Consider the following 26,417-nt stretch of genomic DNA (forward strand, 5'->3'; position numbering starts at 1 on the left):
AGCATGAAACCAAAGTTATATTCTATACACAGAAAAGAAAGTTACCATGTTGTCCATTATTTTAGACAAACGCTCCTTTTTTTTATCATCCCAAAGCATGCACTATATACACTACTACTTCTATAAACATTTAATTGAAATATAAAATATTTTGAAAATGTTAATTTGTCATCTTTTTCACTATTCCTTCTTCCTCTTCCCTTATTCTTCTCTGTTTAAGTGTCTGTATCTGTTCCAGTGATGAGCTTAATTCAGGTATAGGAATACAAAGATGCCTACAGAACTCTGCCCTTTTCAAAAGCACAAACCTCACTTTTGAGAACACCTTGCTTAAAACCTTTTCGTTCATGTGCCTGTATTCTTCCGGTTAATTCAATCCATTACACATCATCTACTGATGTATCAAATCTATCTTTTCTATAGACGATACTTTCTAGTTGAATTTTTCAAGCATACATTACATTTGTATTCACTCATCTTCACTCACCATCTCAACTTAAATATCTAATAAAATTTAAAATAGATAAGACTCTTTCCTCTAATTTGTGGTCACAAGGATTGTTAAATAATATGTTTTTACAACTCAAATGTTAAAAATACATTTATCTTAAAATAGACCACCACTCACTGTAAATCAAGATTGTGTTATTAACACTCTAGAATGCATACTATTTTCCTAGGTTTCAGAGTAGCAGCCGTGTTAGTCTGTATCTGCAAAAAGAAAGGGAGTACTTGTGGCACCTTAGAGACTAACAAATTTATTTGAGCATAAGCTTTTGTGAGCTACAGCTCGCTTCATCAGATGCATTCAGTGGAAAATACAGTGGGAAGATGATTTATATATACAGAGAACATGAAACAATGGGTGTTATCATACACACTGTAAGGAGAGTGATCACTTAAGATGAGCTATTACCAGCGGGGGGAGGGGGGGGAAGAGAACCTTTTGTAGTGATAATCAAGGTGGGCAATTTCCAGCAGTTGATAAGAACGTGTGAGGAGCTATTACCAGCAGCGGGTGGGTAGGTGGGTGGAATAAACGTGGGAAAATAGTTTTACTTTGTGTAATGACACATCCACTTCCAGTCTTTATTCAAGCATAATTTAATGGTGTCCAGTTTGTAAATTAATTCCAATTCAGCAGTCTCTCGTGTCCACATATCTATTCTGGGGACATCATCATAGGGCCTAATCACATCAGCTACACTATAAGAGGCTTGTCCACCTGCACATCTACCAATGTGATATATGCCATCATGTACCAGCAATGCCCCTGTGTCATGTACATTGGCCACACTGGACAGTCTCTAGGTAAAAGAATAAATGGACACAAATCAGATGTCAAGAATCATAACATTCAAAAACCAGTTGGAGAACATTTCATTCTCTTCGGTCACTTGATTACAGACCTAAAAGTGGCAATTCAACAAAAAACTTCAAAAACAGACTCCAACGAGAGACTGCTGAATTGGAATTAATTTGCAAACTGGACACAATTAACTTAGGCTTGAATAAAGACGGAGTGGGTGTGTCATTACACAAAAGTAAAACTATTTCCCCATGTTTATTCCTCCCTTCCCCCCCCCATTCCTCAGACAGAAAATTGCCCACCTTGATTATCACTACAAAAGGTTGTTCTCCCCCCCGCACCTTCCTGCTGATAATAGCTCACCTTACCTGATCACTCTTGTTACAGTGTGTATGGCAACACCCATTATTTCATGTTCTCTGTATATAAAATCTCCCCACTGTATTTTCCACTGCATGCATCCGATGAAGCGAGCTGTAGCTCATGAAAGCTTATGCTCATATAAATGTGTTAGTTTCTAAAGTGCCACAAGTACTCCTTTTCTTTTTGCGAATACAGACTAACATGGCTGCTACTCTGAAAGCTGTGTTTTATTTTCCTTTTGAAGTGCTCTGTCTAAGCAGCTGGAAAAAAAAATTCTCTTATGCCTCTCTATTCTATGCACAACACAGATCCTTCACCAATGCCTTCCAGCTTTGCCAGACCCCGCCACAACCTTAGCTTCTTCCCATGTCACTTTGAAGGCTTTCAATTCTGTTTCTGTTGTGTTTCCATATTTTCCTTGGTCTACCTCATCATCTCCTGCCCTCAGGGTTCCAACCCAACACCTGTCTACACTATGTTATTTAGATCTTTCCTCCATATATGTTCTATTTTCATTCTATAATTTCCTGTCCTATCAGTTCATTTTATCCTGCTCCAGAGTTTAGTCTGATTCTTTTTTTTTAAAAAAAAATGGGTCATTTGATATTAAGACAGCTATTAATGAAAACTTGGAGTTTAGATAGTAAGGACTTAAGTCTACAATTTTAGCACCATACAGTGAAGTTGGTCTTACAATGGTGTTTAATATTCAAAGTTTAGTTTAGAATCTTGGAGGGCAAGATTTCTGTTTCTCCAGATCGGCTTTAGATAGTTACAAAAGCACATCTGGCTTTCGCTATTCTAGCTTTAATGTCTTTTCTACCTGTTGTAGTTACATTGCCAAGATATGTGAAATAGTAGACCTCTTTTGTATCAGTTCCACAAAGTGTTATTGGTATTTCTTGTTGTGTTTGATTCTCATGGTTTTAGTTTCCTCAGTGTTGATTTTCAATCCTACTAATTGTGCATATGCCTTGAGAGCATTTGTTTTGGCATATCTCCATGGCTATGGGATAACAAGTTGATGTCATCTGCAAAGTCAAGGTCCTCTAACTTCTGGGTAAAAGTCCTTGTACGCCCCTTGGTTGTTCTGTAGTCTCTCTCATTACCCAATCCACTACAGTAAAAAGATAATGGGTGAAATAAGACACCCTTGTCTAATATCCATAGTAACCTTAAATAGCTTAGTCAGCTGCTAAGAACAGCAATACTGAGTCAGACTAATGATCCACCTAGCCCAGTAACCTGTCTTCTGACAGTGGCCAGGAGCTTCAGAGGGAATGAACAGATAGGTATTGCTTGGCATGTCCTATTTTCATAGATGCTTTGAATATGTTCAAAAATTTGAGGGATTCCACAGTAGCATAGCAACTTCCATAAAAATGTCCCATTGACTGTATCAAAGGCTTTTTATAAAACTAAAATTCATATAAAGCAATGACTGCCATTCAACGAACAGCCTATCAAAATGTCTACTGTGTTCTTCAAGTCTGCCTTTAGAATCTCTGATGGAATGGTATTCAGAGCTAGTGACTTTCTGCTGATGCTGAAACAAAATAATATATTTCAAATTTGATTCCCTCCGCCCCCACTAATTAATGTTTGATGTTACCTAGTTATGCACCATTACTAAAGTGAAAAACGTAAACAATTATTCATTTTATGTTCTATTGCTTTTAATACTTACATACAGGATGGATAAAAACCAAAGATTTTTGAAAAAGTAAAACCAGATTTTATTTAATAAAATACAGGTTTGTTTTTTTTAAATAAACTTATTTAAAACAAATTTAGAAATTGACAACCAATGGTAAGGCCTAAACTTAATATAATTGAAATCATTGTAATAGATTAAGTATTAAAGAAAGTAAATAATATAAATCAGTGCAGATCTGCTGCCAACTTTTAAAGACAAGCCACTGAATTTGTGGAAGTCATTGGCTAAAGCACCTGGAACAAGGGTTTACTGAAGTGCTAAACCAGCTATTGATAGCAGTAGCCTCTTCTGCAGGCGGGGAGAGAATATCTTCTTCATTTCAGTTTATTCAGTTAGTTCCGTTCAATGTCTAGTTCATTCAAAGTTAAGAAACCACTTGGGAATTGAAAAAGCAGTAAAGCTTGTTTTCCTTCTCCAACTTATGAATCAAAACTGGATGTTAGAGGATGGAATACAAGTTCTAAAAACTTGACAGATATGATGACCTGGAGCATACAGATACTTCCTTTGTTTAATAAATCAGTTTTAAATGCAAAATATTTGGATAAACTTTTTTCTTATGGATCCAACACATTTATGGTAGTTTTATTTAATAAAAAACTGTAAAATGCTTGTTTGTGTGTTTTTAATTTAATTTGAATTTCCATCCACAAAGAGCTTGATACAAATCACAAGTAAAAAAAAATTATCTAGTAAATAAGAAATGCATCATTCACCATTTAACATAATAAAAATATGTATAAATTGAGTGAATAAATAAGGTAAACTGTATAATTTCTTGAATAAGAGTGTGCGCGCATGCACCCCCCCATATATCCTCCTAGTTAGTGTAAAAATCTATATTTAGTTGCAAATCAACATGTTTTAATAGTTACCAACCAATGGAAATCAACCTTCCCTTTGGAAAATAACATGATTAAAACTGACTTTGACTGATTTAAGTCCAAGTGATTAAAATCAGCTATTTTAATGACAATTAAAATCAAAAAGCAGGAAACCTTGTTTTAAATAATCTACAATGTACTTGAAAATTAAACATTTCAGGATAGATCCTGTCCCTCCTCTTCAGCTTCTATATGTGAGTGCAGCAGTGTATAGGAGATATAAAGGGCCTGGGGCCGAGAGAAATTCTACAACACCAGCACAACCTAGAGTAGTCATAAATGCGTCTATACTGTCACCCACGCACACCCAAGCACACAGACACCAAAAGGCAGTAAGCCCACCGTACCATGTGCTTTATGAATCCCAGGGTGCACTGCAGTTCAGACAGGCTAAGTATATTTTATAGCAGCCCTAAGCCATTCTAATTTACATTGGGGGCCATTCTGGTCACAGCATAGAATACTGAGGATGTAAAGATGGTGTACCGTCACCTTTGATTTCCCTCTCCCATTGAGCTGCACCTTCTGCTGTGCACTTCCTGGAAGCATAGCACATAACTAGACCCTTCTTTGTATTTATTCTTTTCCTGTGACAAACATTCCTCCCTCTTCTCTGCGTTTCCCTCCCATAACTCAGCTCAAAACCACAGCCCATGCTTTTATTTCCTCCATTTCATTTAGTTCCTTGTTTGTGCCCTATCATCATAATCTAGGTTAGCAGAAACATAATGTATACATCATCAGAAAAGTACTTAGGTTACTGCTGCCTAAGAGCAAACTGACAAGCCATACTTATGGCTCTAGAATTGCCACCAAAACAGAAAGGATCAACTTACGGGGGGGGGGGGGAATGGGGGGGAGGGAGGAGGGGTTCAGGTTCCTCTCCCAGCCTGAACACAGAAAACTACAGCTCTGATTTGAGAGGAGGCAAATAAAGAATAAGGAGCATTAAGCATAGGAATTGCTTTGTTAAATCAATAGAGATGCATAAAATATATTGTGCAACTGAGCTAATGTCCAGAGGAAAGAAAATACCACATCATACAGACACAGACTTCTCCAAGCAGCCTCGGATACATCTTCAGCAACTTTGCAGGGCTCCACCTGAGGAAAACCTTGCACCAAATGTTCTCATGCAACTTTTTAAGCCTCTAATGAAAGTATCACTATATTCCACACCCAACAACTAACTTTTGCTGTCTGCACTGCACACTAAATAAGAAGGCAAGTTAACCTGCAGAAGCTTCACCCACAAAATCTCTGCTGTATGCTGTCGTGCCACGCATCCACAACAGTGCTGTATCTGACCGTGACAAGCTATCCAGGCACATATCCCAAGACTCAGAGTGCCACAACTCACTGTGCCTGTCTGTGCTTTGATTCACATGGTGTCATGAAACAACTCATCTGCCCATTCTGGGGATTGTGGAAGGAAACTGTGTACACCCACAACATTCATTTTCTGGTATGCCTTCCCTACAAATCTGTCTCTAACCATGGGCTGTGTGTATATGAGGAAATCATCTCCCCTCTCTGGGGTATCCCTATGTTCTTTCCCCAAGCACAGATTCTTTTCTGCCCCACCTCTGTGTGGGCTGTGAGTCAGGGTCCCTTGACTGAAGTCTCCCACAATATCCATGGCCATTCGCTGAAAAGGGTCCTCTATTATAGGCAGCTGCCACAAACGTATCTTGGGCTTTTGCTACTCTTGGGTAGAAATCACATATTATGCAGTCGTCTTTAACTGCCTCACAGCATAATCCATTTTCAGTTGGGTTCTAAGCCTCAGCAACACTGAGCTGTGTGTGAAAATGGAGAAACTGCAAACTGCAAGCAGGAAGCTGAGCAGAGGCAGACTGATAGCCTGCTTCTGCACAAGGGGGCAAGTGACCGTCTGCAGTTGCACATCTTCACTGCAATACATTTTAACAGCTACCTCACGGTCTGCCCTATCTCTATGAAGCATGAACACAGAGCACATAAAGACTGAGCCTGAGTTAAGTCTGCAGCAAAGACAAGCAATTTGCAATAGTTACAGCATCCAGAGCAGTATTGGACCTCAGTTCTGTTCATGGAGCATCACTACTGAATTTTCATATTGCCAAATGGTCTTGGAACAGACACTAATATCCTGAACTGACAGACTAGATGGCATAGCAGTTCCTATGTTCTTAGGAAAGGACAAGTTCACAATGGGATTTAAAGAGCAACATGGTCCATAGAGAGACTACAAGAAAGAAAGTGTACTTGCACCCACAAAAGTAGGCTTTACTAAGGAGTTACAGCATGTAACAATTTTCTGCTGAAAGAACCATCTATTGAAGATTTCAGTTTCCGCATCTCCAAAAGGCATAGGAAGATTTGCAGATCATAGCCTTACAAAAGAGCCATATGATCTTTCTGTTCCAGAAGCTGACTATTCTGTTTTGATGAGCCCCAATAGCACAAGGAGATTTGAACCCCCTTCCCTTTCTGAAAATGCAATTTCAGAAGATGATGACACATGCCTGTGATGGATGCTTTGTAGAGCTCCAAACCAATGTTATACAAATGGAAAGTGTACATCTCAAAGATTACTTTGTTCAAACTATGCTACTTCAATGCTCTGAAGTGACCGATGGATTTGCCTGATATTGGAGTTGGTTCATTCTTCTGTAACATTCTGTAGCTGAACAAGCAGTCCATCCAGTGGTCTCCGACAATGGCCAGTAATCCCTATAATTCCTCAGTAAACACTTAAAGTTGAGAGTAAACTGCAAGAAATCCACAGGGCAAGCTTCTGTAATCTAATTTCAGAATGGCTCCAACCTCCGAACGACCATTTCTCATAAAGCTAGGCAGGAGAAGCTCATATGGTCCCGAAGTATTTCTAGTGAAACTATCACCAAGTTACAATTAAAATGATTATGGTACATTACTCAGGACATTAGTTAATTTGGAGCTACTTAAGAATCTGATCCTATTAAAGACATCAACCACTGCATAAAACAGAACAGTGTACAGTAATTCCCCACTTAACGTCCTCTCGCTTAACGTTGTTTCGATCTTATGTCCCTGCTCAATTACAGAACATACTCCATTTAAAACGAGCAATACTTTGCTATAACTTCGTTTGGCTGCCTGCTTTGTCCACAGCTGACAGCCCCCCATCAGCTCCCCTATGCCCCCACCTCCACAGCACCTCCAGCCGACCCCGCGGATCAGCACCTTCCTCCTCCCCCCCCCCGCCTCCTGTCCACAGCAATCAGCTGGCTTGCAGCCTTCAGGAGGGGTGGGGGGAGAAGCGAGGACTTGGCACACAGGCTGCCCCTTCCTCCTCTGCCTCCCTAACACCGCAAACCAGCTGATTGCCACAGGCAGGAGGCAGGGAAGGGAGAGGGGAGGCTGCACACCATGCTCCTCCCCCCCCCTCCTGAATGCTACAAACCAGCTGACTGCCGCATGCAGGAGGCAGGGGAGGGAGGGGGAGGCTGCGGCGCCGAGTCCTCGCTCCTCTCCCCACCCTCCTGCCCTCTGAACATCGCAAGCCAGCTGATGGCCACGGACAGGAGGGAGGGGGCAGAAGCGAAGACACAGCGTGCCTCCCCCATCCCTCCCCTGCCCACGGCAATCACCGGGCTTGTTGTGTTCAGGAGGCAGGGGGAGCCTGCCTGCCATGTCCTCGCTCCTCTCCCCCCCCCCCCAACACCACAAGCCAGCTGATTGCTGCAGGCAGGAGAGGGAGGGGAGAGGAAGTAAAGGGGAAGGGGGCGGGGAAGAGGAGGGTTAAGGGTGGGGGCTTGGGGAAAGGGGTGGAGTGGGTGGGCCAAGGGTTGAGCCCCCCGCCCCGGTGCTTGCAGAGTAGGGGAAGCTGCCACTGCTGCTGTGGAACGGGCTTCTAGCCTACAGCAGCTTCAGCCTCCTTGCCTGCCTCGTTGTCTCCAGTGCCAGTGGGCTGTGCCGGTGAGGTAAGGTGGGCACACCTCCCAACTGTAGTTCTGTACTGCATGGCAAAAAAAAAAAATTTCCCTGGAACCTAACCCCTCCTCATTTACATTCATTCTCATGGGGAAATTAGATTCGCTTAATATTGTTTCACTTAAAGTCGCATTTTTCAGGAACATAACTACAACGTTAAGTGAGGAGTTCCTGTATTATATTCCAGCAACCACCAATGCACACAAGCTAACGTAAATACTACTTAAAAACAAACAAACTCCCCCCAAACACAAATCTCTTGCATAAAAAAAACCCCAAACAAGCTGAAAAGAGACACTGGTAACCCAGACAAAGCTTTCTCCATAACTCAAGCTTCTTATCAACTCTTGCTCAGCAAGAGTTAAACGAACAACAACAGAAGAGTACTTGGGTAGGAATAATCCAAAGAATAGCCATGGGGTTGCAGAAAATAGGATACATGATTTAATGGGCAGCTTTCTTCGCTCCATGTCTTTACTGAATCAAGGCCCAAGCACAGTGTTAGTGGGCAATGTGCTGTTGGAAGGGTGGTTTTTTTCTCTCATTTGAAAGACTAATGCCCTGACCACCTGTAATTATTAAAGATCTTAGGAGGAGACATTGGAATAGGAGTGTTAACCCTCCTGTGTTCCAGCCAAATGTCAAGCTAGCTAATTATATCCTTACTTTACTGTTTCAACTGGAGAACATACTCCAATTCTTGTTTTATACTGCTTGGTAGAATTACTGTGCACAAATGGCACCACATTTCAGTGGTGAAGCGAACCTTGTGTATAGTTCGTATATATCTTATAAAGTACTGTGTTAGCCCTTGGGTTGAAAGATAAACGTAACATTGTTTCCCAGTGTTGAATAGCTGGACTCTAAACCCATCGGGTATGGATTTAGCCAAAATCAGCAATAAGCATTGCTAAGCAAAAAAATAAATATATAAAAATTAAAACAAACATTTGGGAAATTCAGTTGAGCAAACACCAGATGTCTTACAAAATTCAGAAGGCAATAAGGCCAAAGAAGTCACGCATCCAGTTTCTGAACACACGTGAAGTTGTTAAAATGCCTCCCTCAAAACACCCAACTGGTAATTCTGTTTATAGCCATGCTATGAATTCAGTGACAGACAGAAAACCCCACAAGAGACCAATTCAGGAGAATTTTTTTAATTGTTTATCTTGCTTAGCAAATTCTATTTGGATATTATAAATACATGCAGGAATATTTAATGTAACTGCAGGGTTTTGGGAATTTATTTAATTGTTCTACTGCAGAGAAATCTTCTTTCCAAACAGACAATAGTTCAGAACTTCAAATTAAAACAATGTACTCCTGCAGACTTCCAGCAGTCCCAACTGTCACCCAAACATTTAGATTTTCCCTAGAAGCAAAAAGAAAAAAAGCACAAAACCTTCATCACATGTTTGGGTTTGGCTCCTACTTTGCACTACCTAGATTTTCTAAGCAGACTTCAATGGTAGCCCCAAGTAGAGCATATTGACCCAAGGGAGCCCCGAGTACAGCATAGACTGGAAAACTTCTGCAAAGTCTTCTTGAGAGGGGAACGGTGTCAGCCTCCTGACAAGCTGCAGACAAGAGATTACAAGACCCTACTCATTGTTGAAAAGACAGGGTTCTTTTGGATCCCCCCTCGAGCCAGTCAGTTATTTTGATGAAAGGCAGGAAAATCTCGGACAGTTGGAGAGAAAAACAATTCTGCCCATCATCCATGCTCTCTGACGTCCATCTGAATCTCGCTGACAATCAAAGGTGACTAGTATTACAAGAATTAGAATGATTTCAGCACAGCATTAGTTTCTAGAGAGTGTGGGCAGAAGAGTACTCTATCACTTGTTACTAAACCAAACAGTTCCATGATACTGAACAATTGTGGGTGACAGTATCACAACTTACAACTTTGCACTACATTCTTCTCTGAAGTACAAAATGTTATTCAGTTTCCAGAGACAACAAACGTATGTGGTGATAACGACAGTTCTTTCCAATTCTCTCAGCCTGAAAGCAGAGCTAGCATGCAGACTTCTTCAAGCTAGTCCTGTTAAAGTTTCAGAACCATATAAACTGATGACAGTCCAATCTTTGCTTCTCTGACTTTATTGCAATGTAGATGTACCCAGAAATCACCTGTGACTGGCCTGGGTCAGCTGACACTGGTTCATGAGAACTATAAAATTGCAGTGTAGACATTTGGGCTCAGGCTGGAAGCTGGGCTCTGGAATTCTTCCCACTTGCAGGGTGCCAGAGCCTGGGCTCCAGCCCGAGTGTCTACACCCCACAGCCCAAACTCCACAAGCCCAAGTCAGCTGAAATAGGCCAGCCCCAGCTATTTTATTGACGAGTAAACATACCTTGTATGCACATAGCTCCAAACAGAGCCTCTCTCACTATAGGTGAGAGCTACACAACTACTAACTGTGGTATGTAAATTAGCTTCTGTACCAGATGACTGTAGGATAGCTAATGTGACACCAATATTTTAAAAAGGCTCCAGAAGTGATCCCAGCAATTACAGGCCGGCAAGCCTAATTTCAGTACCAGGCAAACTGGTTGAAACTACACCTCTACCCCGATATAACGTGGTCCTCAGAAGCCAAAAAAAATCTTTCCGTCTTATAAGTGACACCGCGTTATATCGGGGTAGGGAGAAGAACTGCTCCCCACCCCAGCTCACCTCCGCTCCACCTCCTCCCCTGAGTGCTCTGCTGCTGCTGCTCCACTTCTGCCCCCACCCCCTTCCAGGTTTGCTGGGAAGGCTAGAAGGAAGGGGGGGGAAGGGGGAGAAGCGGGGCATCAGCGGTGTCGCACTCAGGGGAGGAGGCGGAGTGGAGGCGAGCTGGGTTAGAGGGGGCTGCAGCAAGTAAGGGGGGGGCATGCAGAGGAACCACTTGCGGTAACACAAATTCAGATATAAAAAGGTAAAGCAGCCCCGCTCCCCGGAGCGCTGCTTTACCGCGTTCTATCCGATTTCGCATTCTATCAGGATAGAGGTATATAGTAAAGAACAGAAATATCAGACACACATTGAACATGATTTGTTGGGGGAAGAGTCGACATGTTTTTTGTAAAAGGAAATCATGCCTCACCAATCTACTAGAATTCTTTGAGGGGGGTCAACAAGCATGTGGACAAGGGGGATCAAGAGGATATAGCGTACTTAGATTTTCAGAGAGCCTTTGACAAGGTCCCTCACCAACAGCTCTTAAGCAAAGTAAACTATCATAGGATAAGAAGGAAGGTCCTCTTGTGAATTGGTAACTAGTTAAAAGATCGGAAACGAAGGGTAGGAATAAACTGTTAGTTTTCAAAATGGAGAGAGAGGTAAATAGTGGTGTCCCCAAGGGATCTGTACTTGGATTAGTGCTATTCAACATATTCATAAATGATTTGGACAAAGGGATAAACAAACAATGAGGTGGCAAAATTTGCAGATGATATTAAACTACTCAAGATATTTAAGTCCAAAGCAGACTGTGAAGAGTTACAAAGGGATTTCACCAAACTGGGCAACAAAATGGCAGATGAAATTCAATGTTGATAAATGCAAAGTAATACACATTGCAAAACATAATGCCAACCATACGAATAAAATGATGGGGTCTAAATTAGCTGTTACCACTCAAGAAAGCCATCTTGGAGTCATTGTGGATAGTTCTCTGAAAACACCCACTCAATGTGCAGCGGCAGTCAAAAAAGCAAACAACGTTGGGAATTATTAAGAAAGGGATCAATAAGACGACAGATAATATCATATTGCCTCTGTATAAATTGATGGTCTGCCCACATCTTGAATACTGCTTGCAGCTGTGGTTGCACCATCTCAAAAAAAACAAACCCTGGAATTGGAAAAGGTACAGAAAGGGCAATAAAAATGATCAGGAGTATGCAACAGCTTCCATATGAGGAGATTAATAAGACTGGGACTTTTCAGTTTGGAAAAGACTATTGGGGGGAGGAATATGACATGTCTATAAAATCATGAATGGTATGGAGAAAAAACATAAGGAAGTGTTATTTACTCCTCATAACAAAAAACTGGGGGTCATGAAATTAATAGGTGGCAGGCTTAAAAGAAATAAATGGAAGTATTTCTTCATATAATACACAGTCAACCTGGGGAACTCTTTCCCAGAAGGCCAAGACTATAACAGGGTTCAAAAAAGAACTAGATTAATCCATGGAGGATAGATCCATCAATAGCTATTAGCTAGGATGGGCAGGAATGGTGTCCCTAGCCTCTGTTTGCCAAAAGCTGGGAATGGGTGACAGTGGATGGATCACTTGATGATCACCTGTTCTGTTCATTCCCTCTGAAGCACCTGCTGGATATCAGGCTAGATGGACTTTTGGTATGACTCAATATGGCCATTCTTATGTTGCTTGGGAATTTAGATACCCATCTGAAACCTATTCAGCATTTGTCCAATCAAAAATTCAAGTAGATTTGTTATACAGTGGTGTGTTTAAAAAGGCAAATCCTTCACAAGAGAGTTTACAGTATAAAAACCAAACACTGATAAGATGTAAAAATGATCGAGAGGAAGTTATTTTTTCATTGACTCACTTTAATTGTTGTGGTGGAGAAGGTAACTGATTGATGAGAGTCACTGTCTGGATCACACAGGAGTTAAGTCTTTAATGGTGAATTGAATGTGAGGCTAGGAGGCAGAACAGAAAAGCAACTAAGACAACATTAGGAAAAAAGACACCAGGGCAGGGAGCACCACAGGGTCTCTAGGCTGACTGTTATCATGTCATTCAAGAGAACCCTATGTAGGACATTCTGAAGAAATGCTTAACATTTTTTATAAATTGCAAACCAGCTTTTCAGTTAAAAGCTCTATAGAAATAGTGTATTTTTTTTAAATTAAAATAACTGAAGGCATAACTTCATAACAGATTTCAACATAGTTTTTCAGGCAAGCTTCTGCTTTTTCAGATCTATTTTATCCTCCTTTTCTACTTCTGCCTTTTTAAGTCCCCACACTTTTCAAGAGTAATGGATGAGGATACCAAAAAGGGGGGAGAGAGTTACCACCTACCTATCTCTGAATAACATTAATTATAGCTGCTTAGGTTGTAGTACTTAAATCCAATCCTGTAACGTTTTAAAGCTAACTGACAGAAGAAGCAAGACATACTCAAAGCACTTTCTTCAAGTTCTTCAACCTCAAACGGATTCTGTAGCCACCCTATAAGAGCAATGAATCATCATTAGCTTAACACACTTTTGGGTGCTATAAAACATGTTGCAGAAAGATCTGAAAGACAGTACCTGCCCCAAAGGTATTATGTAGCAAATGAAAGAAACTAATATAAGGAAATAGGGGACCAGGGTACAGGAGAACATCACCGATTGTATTACGCATACTTCTCATTCTGTCATGCTTTGGAAGCCGCACAGTCTTGTGGACAGGGCACCGTACCAGAAGTAAAGAGACTAGAGATTCCAGTCCAGTTCTGCCAACAATTTGCTGTGGCCTAACGCAAGCCACTTGAGCTGTGCCCCTCAGTTTCTCCTTCCTATCCTTTGTGGTGCATCTGGGGGATGAGCTGAATCCTCCTGCCCCATGTGGGAAATGAAGGAGTCAAAAGGGTCCCTACAGGTGAAGAATGTCCCACAAGTAGACTCTGATGTCATTGGGGCCCTGGACTATGAAGACCTGGCTGAAGCCATGAGTCTGAAGTTTTACTCCATAGGCTGCCATAGTTTCCAGTGGGCTTAGCTGTAGACACAATATAAAATCATTTGGGTAACATGAAGTTTCATAAAGTAATTAAAAACATGCTTCCCCTTTTTTATGTGCTGGACAGCTGTGAATTTAAGCACAACATGGCTCATCAACAACAACAACAACATTAAGCATTCCATAAATATTCTCAAGCTTTCACTTCTGTAAAATGAAGTCATTAAGTTTCAGTTCAGACCTAAAATGGAATAGTTTGAAATACAGTTTCCAATATATGAGAAACTATTATGTTACCTGAGAGCATGAAATACATTCTTAATAGACGACTAACAAAATTCCTGATATTTTTGGATTTTTGGAGATTATTTACATTTCTTAGTCTCACTATACTGGTTTACTACAGCAGATGAAAGTTTTTTGCTTTTGTGAGTGGCTTACCATAAACATCAAGGGCACACAGCGTTTGGGAGACAGTGAGTTTCATGCAAAATACTGAGTGCACAACATGGGAGGGGGATAATTTTTAAATAAAAAATGATGCAATTTCAATTTGAGGGATTTTTTTAAATTTTCCTTATAATATGCTTTCCTTTTAAAAAATGAACCTGCTTAAAATTAAATTTGCAATTATGATAACCTATGTTAAGACCCAATCTATTAAAATCATTTCAATAAAAGACATGCTGAATCAGTAAGTCCTCAAAAAAGTAATGCATTACAGGCTACTTTTCTCTATACAGAATGAAAGGAAAAACAGCTTTTTACTCACTTTTTAAAATGGCACATCACAAACATACTGTATTAAGTATTGGTATCATTTTTCAGTTTACTATGAGTCAACTCTAGTATTCACCTATTGCTTCTCCCACGCCCCCCGTGTCAGTACTTTCACTATGCTATTCAGAAACACTTAGTTTCATTTCCCCCTCTATTTTTAATACAATAATAATAATACTAATAAAATAATAAGACAATTTTATTTAATAAAAACGTAAAATGTTTTGTGCAGTTTTAATTCCAATTTCCATACAAATGCAATTTGACATAATCCATCAGTATAGTTAATTTAGTAAAATCAGAAACATGCAACAATAAAATATATATTCATTCTTAATTTCTACATATTAAGACATCTGATTGCTTAAATAATTGTGTATAGTTATAGCATATCTTCCTGGTTAGCAAAAAGTACCAACGTTAGTGTAAAAGCTGTATTTAGTTGTAAATAATCAAAACCTATTTCAATGGTTATGCCAGCCAATGAGAAAATTATTTTCCTAAAGTAAAGTTCTAAAGTACAAATGGAAAATAATTAAAATTAATGTTTCCTGATTGATCAACATTAAGTGATTTAAATCAATCCACTCTATAAATACAGGACAGGTCCAGTTCTGAAAGAACTTGTGTTTGAGAAACTGATAGGAAAGATTAATAAAAGTTTGGAATGGCCATGAAGGTGAGCAGGTGTTGCCTTTTTTTTTTTTTTTTTAAAGCATGCCAAGTTTTTTGTTCCATAAAATTACAAGCCATCATGCCAGGTGTAGAGAAAGCTCAGAATCACCAGTGTGTATAACAGGGCGTTTTAACTTTTGGACAAGATGTGTTGGTCAAGCTACAATGCTTGATTATTCCACAAAGTCCTTGTGCTAACAGTTGCACAGCTGTCAGAACTTCAGTAGGTAAAAGAAACAGGTGCCTGAACTGTTACATGCATTTGTCATGATTTAAGTTATTTATTCCATGAATTTCCAGTACTTTAGTGCACTCGATTTACATAGCAGAGTTAAGGAAATAAAAGATATGGGAGAGAATTTTTGCCTAATATGGCCCTATCAAATTCACAGTCCATTTTGGTCAATTTCATGATCATGGAAATTTAAAAATCATAAAATTCATAATTTCAGATACTTAAATCTGATGTTTTGGTGTTATAACTGTGGGGATCCTGACCCAAAAGGGAGTTGTTGTTTTGGGGAGGGGAGGGGGGCTTGAGGTTATTGTAGGGGGATTGTGGTATTGCCACTCTTACTTCTTTGCTGCTGCAGGCAGCGGCACTGCCTTCAGAGTTGGGTGGATGAAGAACAGCAGCTGCTGGCTGGGAGCCCAGTACTGAAGGCAGTGCCACCACCACCAGCAGCGCAGAAGTAAGGATGGCATGGTATGGTATTGCCACCCTTACTTCTGCGCTGCTGCTGGGTGGGCACTGCCTTCAGAGCTGGGTGCCTGGCCAGCAGCCACAACTCTCTGGCTACCCATCTCTGAAGGCAGTGCAGAAATAAGGGTGGCAATACCATAATCCCCCTACAATAACCTTGTGACCCCTCAGCGACTCCTTTTTGGGTCAGGGCCCTCAATTTGAGAAACACTGGTCTCCCCTGTGAAATGTACACGAAAGACCAGATTTCATGGTCCATGAAGCATTTTTCAGTCATGAATTTGGTAGGGCCCTACTAACATTCAATATTCCTTTCTTAAAGAGAATCAGACCCAAGCTAAGGAGCAATAATGATAAAATAAGCTATGGTAATCATCATACTACACAATAATATAGCTAGGTTTTATCTATAAATATCAGGATTTACTGAAAATGCTTTTGCTATTGAAGGGTGCTCCCAATTCAAATATTAAAGCAGAAGACCTCCACACAGATGTACAAAAACCAAGGCTTAAAAAAAATCCAATCTATGGCAAACAGGAGGCCGCCCCTGGTGATAGTGGGACTTAATGATATCAATTCTAATTAATTTAAGCCTTTTAATTTTTTTTTAAATCAAAGTTTCTAGCCATTATGGCTGGAAATATTCCAAATGTGAACAGAAATGTAGAAGGATAGTTTCATCCTCCCAACTCAGACATCTCAAAAGTCAGACATCTCAAAAATTCTAATGTTGACCATTGCTTTGCCAACCAGAAAGAAATTCATTTGTAGTTCTGCTGTGAAAAGTGACAGCAAATGAACGCAGTTTTTTGCTCAGTTGGTTCCTGTGTCTGCTTATTTTACTAATCAATGCAAGTTTTAACACTTTTTTAACTCTATTAGTACAGCAGGGCCAATACAGTTTCAGGACAGCAAGGTAGTTGCCCTCAGCCTCACCCATCAGACTTGTTAATCAAACAATGAATCTTCTGCACCTGATGGTTATGAGCCATAAAAATAGTTTCACTTCCAGATTGCACATTTACTTTGCAGGGCTGAAAAGCAATTTATTTGTACAGACTGAGAAAGTTTACTTATGACATACTCAGGGAATACACACTGACAATTTTTAAGTCACTGTTCAGAGCAGAACCACCCTTTAACACGGGGTGGGCAAACTTTTTGGCCTGAGGGCCACATCGGGGAGCGAAACTATATGGAGGACTGGGTAGGGAAGGCTGTGCCCCCCAAACAGCCTGGCCCCGCCCTCTGACCATCTCCCTTAGAACCCCCGACCCATTCAATCCCCTCTGTTCCTTGTCCCGACTGCCCCCTCCTGGGACTTTCCCACCCCAAACTGCCCCCCCAGGGACTCCCATGACCTATTCAACCCCTCCTGCTCCCTGTCCCCTGAGTGCCCCGACCTATCCACATCCCAGCCCCGACAGGCCCCCCCGGGACTCCCATGACCTATCCAACCCCACCTCGTTCACTGACCACCCCAGAACTTCCGCCCCATCCAACCGCCCCCTGCTCCCCGTCCCCTGACTGACACCCAGGACCCCCACCCCTAACTTCCCCCGTCCACCCCCCAGGATTCCCTACCCAACCCTCCCACTGCCGCCCCCTTAACATGCCCCTCAGAGGGGCAGGAACTCACAGCCCCGCTGCCCATGCAGTTGCATGGCTGCAGTAGAGGGGGAAAAGCGGGGGAGGGGCCAGGGGCTGCCTCCCAGGCAAGGAGCTCAGTGGCCAAGCAGGATGGTCCCGGAGGCCAGATGTGGCCTGCGGGGCGTAGTTTGCCCACCTCTACTTTAACAAGACTGGACACTCTAATCGCTAATATTCACAAGGTGCGCAGCAAAGAAACTAACATGTCAATTTCACACTGTGGAGGCTTGGGAAAGTTCTAAGCAGAGGCAAACATTAGATCTATTAACAATGGAGGACCACACAAATTAAAGTCTGGAGAACAACAGTGGTTTCCCCTGCTCCTCTATGATCAGATCCCAGGAATCAGAAGGCTCTGGGGTAAATAAAACCCTCCCTCAGAGCAGCTAGAGGCTAGCTTGACCTTCAGACTTTTTAGACAACTACCCTAATCAGATGCTACTGGCTGATATGAAAAATGGAGTCACCATCCTGCTCAGTCTAGATCAGAGGGGGGCAAACTACAGCCCGCGGGCCAAATCTGGCCCGCTGGACCCTTCTGCCTGGCCCCTGAGTTCCTGACCCAGGAGGCTCGCCCCCGGCCTCAGCTCACTGTGCTGCCAGTGCAATGCTCTGGGCAGCGGGGCTGTGAGTTCCTGGGGTAGCGCAGCTGCAGAGCCCGGCCTGACCTGGTGCTCTGTGCTGTGCGGTGGCGTGGCTGGCTCCAGGCACAGCTGCCTGTCCTGGCGCTCTGGGCGGTGCAGCTGTAGCACTGCCAGCCACCAGTGCTCCAGGCAGCGTGGTGAGGGGAAAGGAGGGTTGGAGAGGGCAGAGGAGTTTGGGATGGTGGTCAGGGGGCGGGGGCAGTAGCGAGCTGGAGCCTGTTAGCACCGGTTTGCAGAAGCTGGTTGTTAAATTTAGAAGCCCTTTTAGAACCGGTTGTCCCACCAGGAACAACCAGTTCTAAAAGGGCTTCTAAATTTAGCAACCGGCCAAAAGTGGCGCCTCAGGCACCGACTCCGTGGGTGCTCTGGGGCTGGAGCACCCATGGGGAAAATTTGGTGGGTGCAGAGCACCCACCAGCAGCTCCTTGCCCCACCCCCCTGCTCACCTCAGCCTCCTCCCCTGAACGTGCCGCCCCACTCTGCTTCTCCGCTCCCCCCCCCCACTTCCCGTGAATCAGCTGTTCATGCGGGAAGCCGGGGAGGGCTGAGAAGCAGATGCCGGCTTTGCGCTCAGGCCCAGGGAGGCGGAGCAGAGTGGAGGGCGAGGAGGGCTGCTCTCCCCCCAGCTCACCTCCGCCTCCACCTCCACCTCCCTGGGCCTGAGCGTGAAGCTGCTGCCTGCTTCTCAGCCCTCCCTGGCTTCCCGCACGAACAGCTGATTTGGGGCAGTGCATTCAGGGGAGGAGGCGGAGATGAGGTGAGCTGGGGCCAGGAGGGGACCTGCCGGTGGGTGCTCTGCACGCACCAAATTTTCCCTGTGGGGGCTCCAGCCCCGGAGCACCCACGGAGTTGGCGCCCGAGGTCCCACTTTTGATGTGATCAGTGAGGGGAGCAGCTGCTCCCCCTCTAGTTTCACTACCCCACCCCTAGAAGGCGGAGGGACCTGCTGGATGCTTCTCAGGACCCACCCCAGGTAAGCCCTGCCAGGACTCCCCACCTCACCTCCCGGCAGGTCCCTCGGGCTCTTAGAGGTGGGGTGGGCACTATGGTGGCCCACAAGACCCTCCTGCCTGGTTCCAGGGGCAGTCAGGGGACAGGGGAGGGGGCTGATGGGGCGGGGGCGGGCCACGACCCCCTCATGGGGTGAGGAGGGAACTGGTTGTTAAGATTTTGGCAGCTCAACACTGGGCAGGGTTGTGGATAGGTACAGCCACCCCTAACTGGCCCTCCATACAATTTCAGAAACCCAGTGTGACCATTGGGCCAAAAAGTTTGCCCGCCCCGGCCTAGATCCTTCTCCTTTCTAATAGATAGCCGTGGTAAAAAGTCAAGCTCTCATACCAAGTTATAACACTTAAACCTTACCGATGGAGCTGCCAAGTTTATTATTCATACACACCTCTATCTGTTCGGTTTAGACCTCTGGTAATTTTTTCATACTACAAGGAAAGCAACTTTGGAACAAGAACTGACAAGAACTAAACAGACGTAAGATTATTTTTCTCTTATATAAAAACACTGCTGTGGACACAAATATTCTTTGATCAAGAGATATTGCTGCTTTCATATCTCATGAGGTAAAAAACAAGAACATTAACAAATGGACAATGGTTGTCTCATCATTGTGATTTTTGTAAGCAGCTTTATCCTCCGCTGAGATAACCTGAAAACTGCTAAGTGAGTATGAACACACGAACATAACTGCACTTGAACTTTTATTAACTTCTGGCCAGGGACCAAAAGTCAACCACAGTTCACCATCTAGTAATATACTAGCAGGGCCTACCCCATCTGGCTTCAGGCTAGTCACTGTCTCAGTTTCCCCCACTTGGGTTCCACAATAACTGCTAAGTAGGATTTCATATGTTGAGAAACACCCTTTCTTGGGGTCTGGGTTTATTAACTAAGTTGACAAGTAAACACAAGAACTCCCACTCTGCATTCCTAGCTGGCTCACGACCCCTTGGTCTTAGTGCATGGTTCTTAGTCCTGCCCTGCTGAGTCTTTCCTCCAGCAGACTTTTTCTCCAGCCTTCCTAGCTGGCTCATACTCCCTGCAGGCTTGCACCACTAGGCCCTCTGCCTGAGTGCTACGGAGCATGTCTCTGTGTAGAGCAACTCATGGAGCCCCCTCTTGCTCCTTTGGAGTCTCTCCCTGCTCTCTATCAAGCAGCAACTCCTAGGGCTTCTTCCTATTTGAATCTTTGCTTCAGCTCTCCCCAGACTGCTCTTATCTCCACTGCAGAAGGTCTGATTCGCTATATGACTTGCCTGTCATGCAACTTTGCTCATTTTCTCCACCTGGAGAGGCAAGCAATGGTGGGGCTTGACCCAGCTCTCTTTAAAGGGCCAGTTGTCATGTGACAAGAAAACTATCAGTTTATTAGATGCCATATTTTAAACACAATCAACACTAAGCAAGTGCACAAAATTTGCCAACATTCGCTAAACCAAATCACACTTAAAAAATTACTGATGCCACTGAACAACTTTGCCAACTATCTACTCCAAAACACCACTCAATTAGCAACGACACCCAAAAACCAATCATCACAGCATACAAGTTACAGTGCAAGACCCTGTCACAGCAATTTACAGGACCATTTTGGCCTCCACATTCACAGTTACTCCTTTTCTATATTTGTACAATATACCAACAGAGTGCTGAGGAAGGAAAACAGAATAGTTAGGAAGTGAATGACAGAGTCTCTTGTCCCGAGAAAACTCTGCAATTATAGAGATGATAACCGGGTAATGAAGGTTGGTTTTGTATAGCACTTTGACATTAAAATATATGTGCTGGTACAGAAAATATATGGGCATATATTAACGCAAGCACACAACAACAGTTCCAAAGAGTTCGGGGGGACTGTCTCAGGGCATTAACAAGTATTTGCCCCTAGTTAATATTTTCCCAGTGCAGTACCCCAACAATTTGAGATTTTGAAACACTACCCATGACACTCTGTTATACACAATATTTGTGTTTTCGGGCGAATGAGTAGATGTGTTCCTTTAGTCTTACAGCAGATTGTTAACTGCTTAAGGAAAAATATTGGGGTCATGTTTTCATTAGATTTTTGGGGGGGAAGGCAGGCAATTTTTGTAATAATTAAATGGCATCTTGGTCTTATTTTACCATTAAAGCAGTTCTTCTGCCACCTAAGGAATTTTCAGACTTTGGGACATGAACCCTATCTTCAAGAACCAGTATATCACCCATATCATACAGCTTCCCTGTGATGACTAGTGAGAAACTGGCTTAAATATTGAAGCATGAGGGTTTATATTAATCCAAAGCTAGTTTTTTTAAATATATATATTTAAATCAGATACTGTTTTTTATATAACTGCCTAGTCCTTTTAAAAAAGTTCTGCTGAACTCCTGACCTTGTTAGCATGAAGATCCCATTGCCACAGGGTAAGTGCATTGTGTGGAGTAGCATTTTCTTTTAACAGTTTTGAATGGCACTTTTCAGTATCGTGTCAGATGAAGATGATGAATGTACCCTTGTTATTTTACAAGAGTGACTAGAATCCCAGTTATTTACTTTCTATACTTTTAGCACGTCCCCTTGAATTTGTCTAAATTAAACAATCCCAGTCTTTTCCATCTCTCTTCATACGAGACTTTTCTATGCTCCTAATCATTCTTGTTGCCATTCCCTGAACCTCCTTTATTTCTATTAAAAACCTTTTTGGCACTGGGTAACCAGAACTGAAGACCGTCTCCAAGTGAGGGTCAGACCACTGATTTAGAGTGGGATTATAATATTTTCTTTCCATACCATTCTCATACATGCTAAAATTGATTATTTTTATACCAGTGCTACACAGAGCACTACACAAACAGGTGACAGTTAATTTAAAACCCAGAAATGTGTCTGTAGTTCAAGTTATTCCCTTCAACATCCATTTATTTGCATGTGGCAACCCTAAATTGTATCAGCCACTGTTTTCTCCATTCACCTACCTTGGCTAGGTCCCTCAGAAGTTCTTCAGTTCTCTGTGGTCTGTGGACAAATCTAATTAATTCAGTCTTCTGCAAGTTTAGACACTCAGTATTCACCCCTTTTTCCAGAGCCAATACATTAAAACACGAGTCCTAGTACAGAAGCGTGTGGGCACCATGATTTAACTTTCTGCCATGATTAAAAGTCTCCTAAACTCACTCTCTCAGCAAGTTTTCCTCCTCTGTGTTCTCTTCCCGCTCCCAACACCTTCATATATTACCTGGTACTGCTCTCCCCCTGTATGTGCCCAATTCTGTCCCTAAACAGACAGCGGCAAAGAAAGAGACTTGGAAGAGATTTTGGAACTACACGTCTCATGTCAGTTCTGGCAACACAACCAAATTAAGAGACACTACAGTGAATGCATTTTCAGAAAGTGTTTAAAAACAAAAAAACACGCTCTTACACAAAGCAGAAAATGTAACAAACACTGATATGCTTAGGCAGCAGTGGAATTTTATGCATGCTTCAGTCAACCAGATTAGGTTTAAATAGCTCAATAACTACAATCCTCTATGGCTGTGCAGTTTCACTTTGGTGAGTGTATGTAGTAAATTTGAACTGGGCAGGAGATAAGAGACCTGGTAGGTGGCAATGTTCCACAATCTAACTGCTAAATTATATGCCTTGAAAGACAAAAACTAATTAAAGATGTGAACTGGCCAACTGTCACCTGCTTTGATGCACCTAATTAATACAATTTTTAGTTCCAAAGTCACAAGGAGACCACCATATGGAGGCGCCTTCTATATCTCATTACGTAACAAGACAAAAAATAAGACACTCCAAGATACATCCCATTAATTAAGATAAATTTGAGAACTCTATCTAAAAACAGCAAGCCATGCTTCACACTCAAACCATTAGCTATTTATTTTGCTTAATGAATTCACATTTCTAAGTTTTATCCCCTCCCCATCATCCCTGTAACTCAAATAAGAAGTTATATTAGAAGAAATAAAACAATTGTCTTGCAGCCCTTTCGATAGCAATCAGAAAATGACTATAAAGATACAGGAAAGGGGAACGCCTGTTTCAACATGATTTTGAAACAAATGTTAAGCTAATCAACAAATTAGCTTTAGTTTGTTTACATTAATAGTATAATTTCTTGCATGTCATTTTTGCTCTTCATTTTACTAATACACAAAACTGAAATAAGTGAGTCACAATTTCAGGGGTAACTGCATTTACATCCCCGCTCCATGGTCTCTCGAGGGCACCTACTTAAAGTTTCAGACTGAGTCCCCATGTCTTTCTCCTTCCAGACTGGGGGTTTGGGCTTGCAGTCCCTCTGCACCACACTGTGATTTCCCCACAGCAGGTCTGACTGGGGTCCAACACCTGTGGTTAACTTTTTCTCCAGGGGCTATAACAGTGTATACCAGTTATCAACCAACCTTCACAAGGCAAGATAAACGTATTAGGGCAAAAGTGATATAGAAAAAAAACGCTAAAAAAATAAGTTCCTATGTGCATGCTAAAAGCACATCAGGGATTCCCCATCAGTCTCGTGGAGTTCTAGTAAGCCAAAGATTTTACACTGTTCCACAAAGGTTGGGTCCCCTCATGGACAGAAGTTTCTGCCCGTTGAATCAAAAGAAGGCACTGAGTTGCCTCAAATTCAGCCTCTGTATACCCAAAACCCTGTCTTTGTCTGTAGGTCTCCGAAAATCCAGTTTAAACCACTATATGCAAGCCTCCCCGGGGGGAATAGCTCTCTGGAGCTGTCCACAGCCTCAGTGATTTGCCTAAATCACACCAAGTTTCTGAAGGAGCTCTGGTAATCCTCCCCACTGAAGTTGCATACAATCCCCGACCCACAATGGTGCATAACCCATTCATTAACTTAATACAGAATGGTCCCCAAAGATACTGCAAACAGTTGCAATATCTGGCAGTGATATTTCCAAATGATATATATGAGAGGAGAAAGAGAGAGACTAATCTAACAGTTTGTGAAGTGTTATGATTATCTCTAAGGAGCTTTGCTGATAAAACACTTCAATCTCTTTGGTCACTCGATTAGAGACCTAAAAGTGGCAATTCTTCAACAAAAAAACTTCAAAAACAGACTCCAACAAGAGACTGCTGAATTGGAATTAATTTGCAAACTGGACACCATTAAATTAGGCTTCAATAAAGATGGAGTGGATATGTCATTACACAAAATAAAACTATTTCCCCATGTTTATTCTCTCCCCCCCCCCCCCGCCCCGACATTCTTGTCGACTGCTGGAAATGGCCCACCTTGATTACCACTACAAAAGGTTCCCCCCCCCCTTCTCCTGCTGGTAACAGCTCACCTTACCTGATCACTCTTGTTACAGTGTGTATGGTAACACCCATTGTTTCATGTTATCTGTGTATATAAATCTCTCCACTGTATTTTCCACTGCATGCATCTGATGAAGTGAGCTGTAGTTCACAAAAGTTTATGCTCAAATAAATTTGTTAGTCTCTAAGGTGCCTCAAGTATTCCTTTTCTTTTTGCAGATACAGACTAACACAGCTGCTACTCTGAAACTTGCTGATAAACTGTTACTAGAGATCAATCTACCAGCAACAATTTCTCATCGTTTTTCTTCAGATGTAGACTTAAAAGATGCAGAAAATCAACTGCCTTTTGAAGCCCCCATAAAAAACTCTCAAAGGAATTTTAGCACACACTGGACAGGGAAATCATTGTAGAAAGTTTCTAGCAAATCTAGTTTAGGCACAGTTCTTGCTATAAACAATGTAAAATTGAAGCATCACATAAACCCCAAATGCAGTTAGTGCATATTGTCACAGCTTTTGTGGTAAAACCAGACTGGCACAAACTGCTACAAGTACTGCTGACAAATCTGAATGATCTTAATAAACTCATTTTAAAAAAAAAATTTTTTTTACATGCAAATTTGCTTTCTGCTTCTCAAGTATATATAGGCCCCAGATGGAGAATACTTAAATCTCAAGGCTATGTTCAAGTTTAATAATGCAATGCTACTACAGCGGACCCTCGCTAGAGCACGCATCGCTATAGCGCAGATTCACATGTAGTGTGGTCGCAGCGATGGATCCCAAATTTAAATATTTAAATTAAGATCCACGGTAACGCAGCCCCCACTAGAACGCAGTCCCCGCATTAACGCAGTACCGCGCATAGATCCTGAACCCCGCATTCTAGCAAGGTGTATAATTTAGTCCTTAGTCATATGACTGAAGTGGGAAGGCTATCCCCACACATCTGTTGAGCAATATTAGTATATGTTCTTATTAAATTATGGTAATTTGACTCTTCCTTTTATCTAACAAGGTTCTGGGGCATATCAACGGGACTGTCATATGTAAGACACAGAAAGAAATTGTCCCATTCTATTCAACACTAGTGAGGTCTCAGATGGAGTATTCCATCCAGTTCTGGATGCCACACTTTAAGAAGTTGCATGGTGTCAAGTATCAAGGGGTAACCGTGTTAGGGGTATCCACAAAAACATCAAGGAGTCCGGGGGCACCTTAAAGACTAAAAGATTTATTTGGGCATAAGCTTTTGTGAGTAAAAAACCACTTCTTCAGATGTATGGCACTCCTATTGCAAGTTTATATTCTTATTCCATATACTATAAACATTACATAGATTACTATATTTTAAAAAGAATTTTAGAGCTAGTACATAACGCTAACTTTATGCCACAGTTGTGGAAGTCACTAAACTCCTTTCATATCAATGATGGCATTATTCCCATAGTAATTTGCTTTAAAAAGGGAAAAGCAAAAGGAGACAGAAGAAAGGACAAATATTGCATAAAACTAAGACTGTTAGAGTCAACGAATGTAGCGTAGTCAAGAAATGTGGCATAAACAATTTCATCTGGAGTATTATACTTTTTTTCTTGCCTTTAAGTTTGAGAAGATCTCAGTCATTCACTCATGGCTCCACCCCAACTCATGACAATAAAAACTGTACAAACTTGCAACCATCATGTTTATGCCTCATATCTTACACGGTAGCTGCTTAAAATAAGTCATATAACCCATC

At 42.0% G+C, this 26,417-nt stretch overlaps 1 protein-coding gene and 1 long non-coding RNA gene across 4 annotated transcripts in view; both read right to left on the minus strand.

The window, feature by feature from the left end:
* Nucleotides 1–26,417, minus strand: part of STIM2 (stromal interaction molecule 2) — a 138,978-nt gene that overhangs the window by 105,183 nt on the left and 7,378 nt on the right. The window lies entirely within an intron of this gene.
* On the minus strand, nucleotides 9,007–13,408 carry LOC122460096. The gene is made up of 3 exons (XR_006281175.1): nucleotides 13,285–13,408; nucleotides 12,807–12,900; nucleotides 9,007–9,605 (listed from the first exon to the last, which is right to left on the minus strand). It is a non-coding gene; the product is annotated as an uncharacterized LOC122460096 (long non-coding RNA).

The sequence above is a fragment of the Dermochelys coriacea genome, chromosome 4, assembly GCF_009764565.3.
Source record: "Dermochelys coriacea isolate rDerCor1 chromosome 4, rDerCor1.pri.v4, whole genome shotgun sequence".
NCBI lineage: Eukaryota > Metazoa > Chordata > Testudines > Dermochelyidae > Dermochelys > Dermochelys coriacea.